The sequence below is a fragment of the Notamacropus eugenii genome, chromosome 2, assembly GCF_028372415.1.
Source record: "Notamacropus eugenii isolate mMacEug1 chromosome 2, mMacEug1.pri_v2, whole genome shotgun sequence".
Classification (NCBI taxonomy): Eukaryota; Metazoa; Chordata; class Mammalia; order Diprotodontia; family Macropodidae; genus Notamacropus; species Notamacropus eugenii.
The window spans coordinates 424412236-424425903 of record NC_092873.1 but is presented as its reverse complement, the minus strand read 5'-3'; positions in this window follow the sequence as shown (position 1 = coordinate 424425903).

Sequence of the window (13668 nt, the reverse complement as noted above, 5' to 3'; positions counted from 1 at the left end):
GCTCTTCTTACAGGGGGAATCTTTGCTGTCGGTAACATGAAGCAAGGAGCCTTTGATTACAGTGGAGGGCTGCATTTTTCAACTTTGATCTTTTATAAATAAGGCCAGGGAACACCCGGGAGAACACTTTACATTTTAAAGGCATGAAGTTGACTCCTCTCTCTGGCTCACCTGCAGAGCTGCTCTCCCCTCACAGTTTATCCCTCAAGCAAAAATGGGCCCCTAAGCAGCCTGGCTGAGACCCAGCAAAGGCAGACAGCTCCAGAGGTGGGGGTCCCCAACCAGAGCCCTGGAGCCAAGTCTGACACCCATCTTCCTCCTGCCTTCTGCCCCCACAAAGCTGAGGGAGAGCATTTGCTACTTAGGAGAAGGAGAGTCAGAGTGGCAGTTGAGAAAATAAGCATCTCTTGCATTTATACGCTGCCTTATAATTTCCATAACAATCTCACTTCCATTTTATCATTTAGCCCCTGCAGATAAAGCATGGCAGATATTATGAGCTCCATTTTGTGGACAGGTCTAACTGAGGCAGAGAGAAGCGATTAGTCAAGACTGCACAGTATTTTGATGGCACATTGTGACTACAGCATCTTTGATGACTGGTTAAGAGTCCTTTATAATGTACAGTACTATTGTCCCATCATAACTAGAAAGGTTGAGCAAATAATTCAGCTGAGTTTTTGGTACCCAAATGAAGTGGAAGATATGTAATGACCACCACAGGGCTGAGACTGTGAAAAACGGAGCTCAGATATTTTATGAACATTTTGGTTCCATAAATTACTTTATTTTTCTGGACCTCAGTTTTCTCATCTGTAAAATAAGAGAGTTGGATCCAGGCCCCTTCTAAACAAATGATTCTGTAATTCCTGGTCAGCGAATAACTAAGGCTTTCCAGCAAGAAAATATTCTAAAAGACTAAAGTTTCCAATATGGCTAAAATTTTACTGTGGAACTCCAGGCAAACTCATTGGCCCATAGTGTCTCTCTATAACTCTCTTTCCAGGTACCTAAAGTATCCATACTTTGTCCCCTTCTAAACATTTTGGAATTTCTTTAAAAGGATGAGAATGAGGGAAGAAGACAAGGGGTGCTTGATGTCTAATTCTTCATTCCTGCAGCCTGAGGTTCACTGCTGCCATCACCACCGTGAGGCAGTTCAAAGTCTCAAAACTCTAGCTTCTGGAACCTTCTAATTCCTCCATCTTCCTCTCTGGATCTGCCTCCCAGTTAGATTTTTTTTTTAATTAAAGGGATCATTCCTTGACTGGATTCTTAAAGAGGCCTATTCCCTGAATGGGCAGTACCTCACTCAAAGTGAGAACCTGAAAAGGCCTTAGTCTAAAAGGGCTAGGGTCTCCCACTGCATCCTGGGCCACCTCTAGTCCTCCTGATAAATATCTGATCACTGGAACCAGATGGGTGCTGAGGAGAAAGTGAGGCTGGTGACCTTGCCCAGCACTCCCGCACTCAAATCAAAGTCAACTGCAAATCTTGTCATCCTTTCCCTGATGTCATGGTCCTCTTTCAGAATAAAGGACAGATACAACAGCAACCCAAGCCTCCTCAGTAGGTAAAGGCATGGTCACCCACCAGGGAAAATATAATTGTCACATCCCTGCAAGGCCTTTCTGGAGTAAATACCTTTCCTTTATCCCGTATATATGTCAGTTCACAGAATCTTAACACTGGAAAGTCAATCAATAGATAAGCATTTATTAAGTGCCTACTATAAGCTAGGTACCTTGTGAAGCACTGGGAATACAAAAAGAGACAAGACAGTCCCTGCCCCCAGGGAGCTTACATTCCCAATGGGGGAGACAACATAGAAACTAATCCCAAAAGAAAGCTATAGACAGCATAAGTGGTCAGTGATGGAAGGAAGGCACTGGAATCAAGAAGGGTTGGGAAAGGCTTTCAGTAAAAGATGGGATCTTCGTTGGGACTTAAAGGAAGCTGGGGAGGTCAGTAGTGAGAATAAAGGGGGAGAGCATTCCTAGCATGGGCACAGCCAGAGAAAACTGAGAGGACTGAGAGGGAATGTCTTGTTCATGGAACAGCCAGGTGGCCAGAGTCACTGGGTTGAAGAGTAGATGCTGGGGAGCAAGGGGTAAGAAGACAGGAAAGGTGGGAGGGAACTAGATTATGAAGGGCTTTGAATATCAAATGGAGTGTTTTGTATTTGATGCTGGAAACAATAGGGAACCACTGGAGTTTATTAAGTAGGTGTGGGTGACATGATCAGACCTATGCTTTAGGAAAATCAGATTTAGTCCAGCCCCTTCCATTTGGATAGAATTTTCCAGATTAGCCAACTGAGGCCCAGAGAGGTAAAGCAGTTTCTCTAAGTTTTATTATTATTAGGCCAGGAATTGCAGAATCTTTAGGTTTCAAGGGGCCTAAGCCAACTCCCCCATTTTACAGATGATAAAAACTGAGGTTCAGAAAATGTAAGCAACTCACAGCTAGTTATTAGAAGAGCTGGGACCATAAACCAGATTCCCTGGGTCCCAAATCAGAATTTTTCCCACTTTTTCATTCCTTCAGTGTGATCATCCGGTCCTACTCACTTCCCAACCCCTCTTGATTCCCCTCCTTCTCACTACTGTACCTTAGGGAGGTATATCTCACTACTGTATCTTAAGCATAGACATATAGTAGAACAAGTTGGGCCTGGCACTGCTTGGGGCAAGTTTTCTCACTAGCCCTTAAGACAAGAAGAAGGGCCAAGGGTGAGGCTTACCCTCAGGGTGTACAGATACTTGAAGGCACACCCAGCTTATGCTCTGTGCCCGGCTAGAAGAGCCTGGCAAGCTGGTTTGTGTACAAAAGAGATTTTCCCATAATCAGGATCAATGATGTTGGAGCAGTCATAAATGTATAATTAGTTCCACCTGTCACCCATCCCTCCTTACCTGCCCTCTCCCCCACCTAACCCCACCCCCCAGCTCCACCTTCCTAGAACCTTGGCCCAGCCTTCTCTGGCTCTGCTGCTTCTCACCTGTTGCTGTGGCCCAAAGCAGGCTCACCTGCCCACCTGGGAAAGCTGGTTGGTACAGTCCTCAACAAACACAATGGACTGGGGGGTAAAGTTTACAACCTTAAAGAAATAATTGCTCTCCTTTGGGTCCTCTTAAGACACCTGGAGTCATTGAACATCTGTGCTAATTCTTGTAGCAGTATCCACTGAGAGGAAGCTGTTTGTAATCCTGGCACACCTGAATGGCAGGTACCCAGGGCTAAGCTGTCTTAATTGGTGAGTGAGTGAGCTCAAACTCAACTAGCCATCTGTATCTAGCTGGCTTCGGATGACCAACCCAGCCCACCTAATCATTTATCACAGTATACTTTCATTTTATATTGTTACTCCACACTTAGGTCCTTCCTTCCACCTCTTGTTTTGGGTCAGTAACCTAGAACATAACAATTGACTGCCCTGCGGATCAACTCACCATGTCAGCATCTCCACAGATACTCACTTCCTTGGCCTCCATTACCATATGTCTATTATTGTCCTCATTAGAACATAAATTTTTTGAGGACTCAGGGACTTGTCTCACTTCTCTATTTGTATCCCCAGTACTTAGAATACTTCCTTGTGCGTGGTAAGTGTTGAGTAAATGCTTTTTCATTTGCTCATTCATCCATCCATCCATTCACCTCCACATCTTTCTGCACATTTACTTCATGAGGGCTGAATTCACATCTGTTGTCTTACATGGAGTAGGAGTAACGGAGTGCCTGACAACTGTGTCTAGTGGTTTGGACTTAAGGAGATGTATCTCCAGAGCCCTACACTAGATGTGGCTGTGATTCTAGAGAACCTGGAATTAGGAAGACCTGAGTTCAAATCTGCCTTAGACACTTACTAGCTGTGTGACCCTGTGACACTTAAATTTCTGTCAATCTCATAATACTACTACTAATAATAAGATAAAAAGTCCCACTTCTCAGGGTTGCTGTGAGGATTACATGAGATAAAATTTATAACCCTCTTAATTCCAGTGATTACCCTCTGTTAATTATTTGTCATTCTGTGTATGTGTGTATGTGTGTGTGTGTATACATACACACATAAAATATATTGTATATACAATGTATATACATACGTATATATGTGTGTATATATATGTGTGTGAGAGAGAAAGAGAGAGAGCTATATATAGCTTGCTTCATATGTATTTGTTTGCACTTTGTTTTCCCCGTTAGATTGTAAGCTCCTTTAGGGTAAGGACTGTCTTTTGCCTTTTTTTTGTATCCCCAGCATTAACACAATACCTGACCCATAGTGGTAAGCATTTAATGTTTTTTTGATGCACATTGATTGCTTTTAAATCCTTATACTATATAACTATAATAGCCATATAAATTCTAGCTATTATTATTATCATCATCATGGTAAAGTCATGAAAAAAGTCAATAAGCATTTAGTAAGTGCCTACATAATAGACACCCCAGGGGCTAGGGAACAGTATCCACTCATATGTCCAATATTTGCTACCCTTAGCAAATCAGTTGGGCTCCACTTGGTACATTTGTCCATAACCCCAATTCTGGAGTTCTAGGAAGTTTCAAACATTGTCCTTCCAAGTGCTATTCCTAATACCTCGAACTAAAGAGGCTCAAACAGTCAAGCCATCTAATTTAAAGTCCTTAGGGAGGGCCCAGGCATGCCACAGCTGGTGGGCTTGAAGATCATAGTTACCCCCCAATATAAAGTCATGCATATTCAACAAAGAACGATTGACAGAGGTTATCATAAACTGCTGCTTGCTTAATATTTTAAAAGGATTTGTCCCAAACTAGGTACAGGAAAAAGGGGGGGAGAGTAAAAATTAGAATAAAAAATTAACGTAAATGAAAAATAAAGAAAAAAGCTGTGCTTCTCTCTTTTCAGAGAGGGAGAAACTACAATCCCATATGAGCTCCCAGAACACATGGGAGAGCCCCATAATATTTAGGGTTATGAAGTTAATAAACTTATTAATTGACTAAATGACCCAAGTCCAGGTGATAAACCAAACCTTTGGGGTGAAAATTCTTCTATTATTACATTTATCACATAGGATAATGCAACTAGAAGACCAGACAAAAGCTCCCAACCATCCCTTTACATATGGGATGACATAATTTCTCAAGAGATTCCTGCCCACGTAGGGCATTCCCACTAGAAGACTGGAGAAAAAAAATTCCTGCACAAAAAAAAGACACTCAAAATTTCCCTAGTAGATCCATGTCAACACATTGGTCAATCCAAATGGATTTCCAAACTCATTTAATGATAGGTCTTGTAGGTTTAGTTTAAAAGTAAGAAACAAAGTCAGATGACCCCTGAACATGTGCAGGGCTCCCAAAATGGTGTTAATCACTTATGCTGGACCCGCTTCCTTCTCCACTAAAAAGTCCATTTTCTCTAGACCCATGCACAAGATGAGATCAGGTTCAGTTTTGTTGGGTGCTTGATGACTAATGAAGGGAGAAAGGGGTGGTTGGCTCCATTTTTTCCTGTTCTTTGACTAAATGAACTCCCACCTCAAACCCCCCCCCCCCCCGAGGGAATCTTACTCAAGGCTTAGATTTAAGTACATCTAAGTTTTCTCCAAAACGGAGAGTTAAAAATTGTACAGTATAATAAATATACAGTAAATGTACAGTGTGAATCAGAAATGGGATTCCCTCATTCATCCATCCATCCATTCATCTCTATATCTTTCTGCATATTTATTAGATAAGGTCTAAATTCATATTTGTTTTCTTACAGAGAGTAGGAACATCTGAGTGCCTGACAACTGTATCTAGTGGTTTGGACTTAAGGAGACATACCTTCCCCCCACACTAGGTGTGGCATTGGATACTAGAGCACAATTCACAATCACATATTTGACAAAAACAAACTAAAAACAAGATTCAGTAACTTAGCTTATAATTACTGGGAGGCTGATACTTAAACCTCATCAGAACATGAAACAGCCTATGGGATTGTTGATTAGGTATTTTATATATCAACTCAACTCTTCACCGTCAAAATAACTCCCAGTATGTCTTCTAGCAAAGCCAATCTTCTTGACAATGATAAGCTTCTCTGATGAAGAAATATTCCTTGCCATTGGTCAGTTTCACACATTGGACTCAGGACCTCTGGACTTCATGTACTCACAATGTTGCCTTCAAGTCTGTTCATGTCCATCTTGAAGTCAATGCTCACTCACCTGCTCAACAGGAAACATAAAGTATAAAATGTAGTCATGGTTCCAGGTAGAAGTTCATCTTGTTAAGTCCATGATCCAGATGGGAAAGAAGATTGAGATGGAGAAATAGTCCATCCCATCCTCCACCCCTCTTCACAGAGAGTCTAGAGATAATAGAGTACATTAGTTACCCCATAAGAGAGTGAAGCTATGACAGTGAGCTTGAAGCCATCTCTTAACTGATATAGTATCCACCCATGCCATTGTACTGTTTGAGCAGGGGCAGAACCAAGAAACAAAGGTTTAACAAGACCTTTCAGCCTGGAAGCAGGCCCCGGTTTCCATATGGTTGGGCATAATCAGGAAAGGAAATTCTGATCTTTCTCCGTAAATTGACCCCCATAGGTCATTTCAACCTCCCTGGACAGAGAACACTGGAAGAATGTAAGGTGGATGAAGGAGAAGGAAGGAATAGCATATATACTGCAAGCCCAGAGGTATTTTGGTGTCCTCATGCCTTTATTACTTTATTGGCAGAGCAGAGGGGTCTGGTTTAGATAGGTGGATTAGATAGAGTGTGGATTCCTATCTGAGTCAGAAATGGAGAATGGAGCCACAGCAATTCTTCTAATGCCAATCAGGCACAAACTTCTGGGTAACTGAAGGTAAATCATTGTTCCTGTGGGCAGGATGCAATTATCTTTACCAAACAGATGGAGATCATTCTTAAGATGCCAAGTCACAAAGGTGCAAATCCAAGGGGCTCAGGCTACTGACTATTCATCCCTATTGGCCCCTTTTGCATCTGGGAAAATGTGCAAACAGTAATGGTGACCTGAACTTGCCCAATACCTCATGGCAGATTTCTTTCTCCTTATTCTCTCTCCCTTATTCCCCTTTCAAGAATTTATGCTTCTGAAACTGTCTTGGATCACATACTTATGCAACCAGCCATTGCGGGCATCAACAGTTTCTTTAGATACAATCAAAAGAACTCCCAGCTTGCCCAAGTTATGACAATATACTTGAGCTAAAAACTGAGGCAAGTGTCCCTGGGCTAGTCATAAGTAGGATTTCTGTCACACACATATACACACAAATAGCCATATAATGCACAAACATATACACTCAGTGGTGGTGCTGGAGTCAGCTTGTATCTCAACTGGTAAGAGCTTGTTGTTAAGTTTTCAGTGTGACTGTTCATACCTTGGAAATAGGCAAACTCTACATATCAAGAACTGATTTATTATTTTGTTGATCATCTAATCTTAAGAATGCGATGGAGAAAATTTTCTTCGGGTTAAGCTTAAAAATGTGTAAAGAGTACATTTTCCCCCAGATAGCTTGCTGTTACACATTTACCAGCGTACCCCTGCATGTGTATACATTTATGTACATACACATGTTTGTGTTTACCCTTACATGTATGTGTTCATGTATATACACATGTGTTTGTAGGTATGTGCGTGCATCTATATATACATATGTGTATGTATATATGATATGTCATATGTACCACAAATACAAATCATTCAACCTCTCTGGATCTCACAGAGGCCTCATCTGAAAACTGAAGAAGTGAGAATGAGATCACTTCTAATTCTTAAAAATTTCTACCATTCTTGGCAAAAATACGGCTTTGTATAAGTTACCTCACCCATCGGAGCCTCTATAACTCTTCAATCTTGAACAAATAACTGTACTTCCTAAGGCCACCATTTTCTTACTTATTGAATGGAACAATACTTGCATTGTGTCCTTTATCACAGTTACCATACAGTTTAAGTGTAATAATGGATAAGAAAGATTTTTTGAAATTGTATACAAATGCATACGTGTAATATATACACCTATATGTGCATGTTTATGTACACACACATGTAGGCATGAATGGACAAAGACAGAGAGAAGAGAGAGAGCACTGCCGTCTATTGAGTCAACGTATTTCAGTAGAAGACACCCACTTCCCACTACTCTGTCTTCCTACTACTATCAGTAGAAAAGCCACAATAAACTATTGAACTGTAAGCCAGCCTGGGAGTCAGGAGAGCTTGAATTCAGGCACTGCTGTATGTCTGCCTGCAAGGCCCTGGAGAAGTCCCTTAACCTTTCATTTCCCCACGGCCCTTTAAGATTGCGAATTGCAAATAATGTTGAAAATGATAATAACAGCAGTTAGCATTCCTATGACACTCCTTATGTGCCAGCACTTTACTAGTATTGCTTTCATTTAATCCTCACCACAAGCCTGGGAGGTAGTTGCTATTTTTGCCCCCATTTTACGGATGAGGAAACTGAGACAGACAAAGATGAAGTGGCTTGTCCAGCATCACCCAATTAATAAATGTCTGAGACTGTTTCTGAACTCAGGTCTTCCTAACTCCAGGCTCAGAGCTCTAACCACTATATCAACTCTTTATTGGTAGAGGAAGTTTCCTTACCTTCCTACACAGATGAGATATGGTAAAGATGGGTTAAGGGGGGAGTAGAAATGGTTGTTCATTCTTTTCATCTCTGTACTCCCACCCACCCACACATACACACACACTAAAAAAAGAGAAACTCTTTCTGGTACACTGTAGACATTATTTTGATTTTTAAAATTAATTATTCCATCCTTTCTTGGCCTTTTGGCTAAGATTAAGAACATTCCATCAATTAAATACTTTCTGAAAGCCGCCTCTGTGCAAGCCATCATGCTGGATGCTGATGATACTGAGAAGTAGCAGTCATGTTCTCTGCCTTCAGAGATCATAAAGTCTAGTAAAGTAGCCAGGGGAGGGGGAGCAAAGCATAAATATCAGAAGCATTAAAGAGATCTGCCACAAAGATCATGAGGTAGTTCATGATTAACTGACAGGCATGGGTATAGAGAGTGCTACCTGCTCAGAGGTAGGAGAGGCTGACTTTTGTGCGTTAGTGTTGATGGATCACATTAGCTGCCATCTGATTTCTTTTCCCTACTTCCCTCTACTTCTCCCCTTCTACTTCTTGTTCCCATGGACCAAGGACTTGGCATTCAGCCATTGAGTTATTGAGGGCTTTCCATGTCCTTGGGAGAAAGATGCTGAGTGAGCATTACTTTAGAATGATTAATGACCTCTCCTGAGATCACTTGTAACCTGCCTTCCCCATTTAGTTCTGAGTTTCCTCAATCTCCTTTCAATTAACTTCCTCCTTTTCTCAGTCTCCAGTCATAAGAGAGTCCTGGGGATTCTAAGAAATGTCCTGGAGTTCCCACCCTCTGGATCACTTCCCTTGTGGAGTGTGGATCCCTTAGTATCTGGGTGGAGGCTGAAAGCTCTGCTCATTTCACTTTATTCTAACCTCACCTTCCCCAATCTTCCACCTAGCCTCTCCTCCCATGAAACTTCTTAAAAATCCCTGGGTCTCCCAGTTAACTCCAAGACAATAATGATCTTCTTGTCCCCAGGCTCCCATACCTCCAGATAGGACTTAACAGCTGTCATAAACAGTAACCACACCATCTCTTTCAGTTTATAGGACTTGCCAGGGGTTAACCCTTTTCCTTGATCCCCACCCTCTTTGCCACTGCCTCATTTGTCTTCTGTGACCCTCCTTTTTATGTGGTTGGGCCCTCAAAATATAATCAGACTACCCCCTTGAGTGGGATGTTTTCTTTCATTTTTCCATGATTAAGTGTGAGGTCAACATGGATGCAGGAAGGTGAAGGAGTAAGAGATGAAATGATGCTGGAATAGTAGTTGTTTAGAATCAGGAGAATTTATTTTCCTCGGATGGAGGAGTTTGTTAGGTTCCGAATACTACCTATTCCCCTTTATTTTTCTTTCATTTTGTTAGTTTTTAAATTAGTGTTTTAATGAATAAAAATGTATTTTACTTTCTTCTCATCTCCTCCCTCCCATTAAAAAAATTATAAAAAATACTCATAATAAATAGGCATAGGCCAGCTAGATAAATTCCCATATCGGCCATGTCCAAAAATGCATGTCTCATTCTGCTTTTTGAGTTAATCATCTCTTTGTCATCACTCCTCTGGAACATGGTTGATCATTATATTGATCAGAGTTTGATACTGGTTAAAGAATAGAGAGGCCAATCAATGGAAAAGACTGGTCGCACAATGTTTAGAAGCAAGTGAACATGATCAAAATGGCATTTTTGCATAAATATTACAAAGTCTTTTCAACTTTGTTTTCCCTTACAGCGGGGCTGTGATTGTGTAAATTGTTTTCTGGTTCTGTTCACCTCACTTTGCATCGACTCATAATCTTCTCAGGGTTTCTCTGAAACTATCCATTTCATCAGTGATGACATAATTTGTTCAGCCGTTCACCGATTTATTAGCAATCTTTTAGTTTCTTAATTTCTGCCAGCCTCTTTGTCACCACAAAAGAAAGAGTCAAATGGGTGCTTTATTTCCTTCTTTGATCTCTTTTGTGCTCCTCCTGGGTTAAAGAATTTGCACAGTTTCATAATTTGGGGGCAGAGTTCCAAATTGCTTTACAGAATGGCTAGGTACATTCAGAGCTAGATCCAACATCAACGCATCAGTGGGTTCATTTTCCTATAGCCTCTTCAATAACTGACATTTTCCTTTTTGTGTTATATTTGCCAATCTGATGAGTTTTAAGTGGAATCTTTGAGTAATATTAATTTTCATTTCTCTTATTATCAGTGACTTGTAGCATTTTTTCATATGGCTATTGATATTTTAGATTTACTCCTTTGAAAACTGCCACATCATTCGCTTTGACCATTTATCAATGGGGAGGAAAAGAGGAAGATGACTTTCATTCCTTTAAATAAGAAAACATTTCTCTTGTATGTTGGAAATGAGCCATTTATCAGAAAAAAAATCTAGCTACAAAAACCTTTTTTCAGTTATCTTTCCATTCTAATTTTAGCAGCATTTATTATATTTGTGCAAAAACTTTTCAATTTTATATCATTCAAATTATCTATCTTATCTTCAGTGGTGCTTCTCTGTCCCTTGTTTACTCACGAGCTCTTCCCTATCATAGACACAAAAGGTGATTTCTTCCTCAAACCTCTAATTTGTTTATGATGTCACCCTTTGTGTTTAGTCATGTACTCATTTGGAGCTTTTCTTGTTATGGGATCTAAGATGTCGCTCTAATTTCTGCTAACCTGTTTTCCATTTTTCCCAGTAGCCATTAGCATCACTGCTATTCTGGTCATGTTCACTTGCTGTTAAATGTTGTGTGATCAGTCTTTTCCATTGATCAGCCTCTCTATTCTTTAACCAGTATCAAATAATTTAGATGATTATATGCTTTGTAGTACAACTTGAGGTCTAATGCTTCTAGGCCCTCCTCCCCCTTCCCCCTCATTATTTTACTTGAGAATCATGCCTTTTTGTTTCTTCAATTGTCTTTTATTATTCTTATTGTCTAGTTCTATCAAGTGATCTTATTTTCATAAGTACTCAACTACTATGAAGTATGGTGTGGTGCGAAGGATATAGGATTAATACACTTCATAAATGCCTTTGGTTGATGGGCTTCTCAGTTTAAGAACCTGGGGTAAAAGCCTTTTTTGTTTGCTATGGTAGAATCTTAGAGTTTGAATGGAAGGTAGAGGAAATCCAGTCCACCCCGCCCCAATCCAACCCACATGTGAACAAGAAGAATCTCCTCAACGCTCTATCCAGCAAGTGATCATCTAGCCTTTGCTTGAAGATCTCTAGAATGAGAAATCCATTCATTCCAGAGGCAACCCATTCTACTTTTGGAGAGCTGGACATTTCCTCCTAAAGAATCACTGACATTTGGAGTTGGAAGCAATTTTGGAAGTAGTCTAGCCCACTCTACTCCTGAAAAACATTCTGCCTTCTAATACATTTCAGAAGTGGTCATCTAGACTTGATTTGAGAACTTTCAATAAGGGGGAACTCCCCAATTCTCTCTTGTCCTCCCATTCCATTTTGGAATAGCTCTAATTGTAGAGAAATATTTCTTCATATCAAGTCTAACTTTCCTCTTTGCAATTTCTACCCACTATTCCTAATTTTGCCCTTTGGAGACAAGAAGAACAAAATCTACTTACTCTTTCATATGATAGTTCTTCAGATGCTTCAAGACAATTGCATTTTCCCCTCTATCTTTCTCTTCTCCAGGCTAAACTCTTCCTCACTCCTTCAGGTGACTTTCATATAGTATGATTTCTCCTCTCCTCAACATTCTGCTCTCCCCTTCCTAGATGCTCTCCTGCTTATCAACATTCTTCTCTTGTCCCAACCCTGGGCCTCCCTAAACCATGGAACTCAGAACTGAACACAATTCTCCAATTATGGTCTGAATTCAGCAGAGTACTAATGAGACTGTTAGATTGTAAGCTCCCTGGGGTCAGGGACTGTCTTTTACACCTTTTTGTATCTCCAACACTTAGCACAGTGCCTGGCACATAGTAAGTACATAATAATGTTTATTGATTGATTGTTAAGCCATCACCTCCTTTTTTCTAGAAGTCATTACTCTGTAAAGACAGTCCATGACCACAATGGTGCTCTTGGTGTCCACATTGTACTGCTGAATCATTGAGCTTTCAGTCTAATATAATTACCAAGATTTTTTTTTAAAAAAGTGACATCTAACCATGCCTTTCCCATCTTAGATCAACACTAAATTTGCCTCTTTACCTATTCTACCTATTTCTCCTAGTTTTGCTTTCTAAGACTAAGAGCAAATCTAATCTCTTTTCCACAATAGAAACCTTCAAATCACTACAAACATCTATCAAGTTCCCCCAATTCTTCACTTCTCCAATTTTCTTCAGCTTCAGTTCCTTTAAGTTGTCATGCTTTATAATAATAAATGTTTTAGATAAGCAAAAGAGTCAGAAAGGGTTGTCTGTGTTCAGAGTCCACCTTTGACACTAACTGGCTTTGTGAACCCTAGGAAAGTCATTCAAACCTCTTAGTTTTCCAGGCTACTCTCTGAGATTGTAGGTGCAGTTGCCATCTGCATTGGTAAAGAGAATTTCCTCTTTGGACATTTCCTATACCAATGAAATCACAGATCTGGTCCAAATAAAATAAATGTTTTATTGAAGTTTCTTTTTTGAACACTGCTATTGCTTCCCAATGACTTCCCTTGCCCTTCCCGTCCCCCATTACATTGAAAGAGAACCCATGTAACAAAGAAGTAAGTTAAGCAAAACATAGCAACACATCTGCTATGTCTAATACCATTTAACTCATTCTGTACCCATCATCTACCTCATCTCTGCTAAGAGGTGAGAGAATTGCTTTAGTATCAGTTCTCCAACATCAAAGTTAATCACTGGCTTGGGTAGAGTTCCAGCATCATTCAATATTGCCTTCCTTGACAAGACTTTGGCCATGATGTAAATTCGTCTTCTGGCTATACCTTGCTCTGGATTAGTTCACTTAAAGTCTTCCTAAGTTTCTCCAAGTTCTTCATATATTTATTATGTTTGTTTGTTGTTATAATAATATTCAATCGCACCCACAATT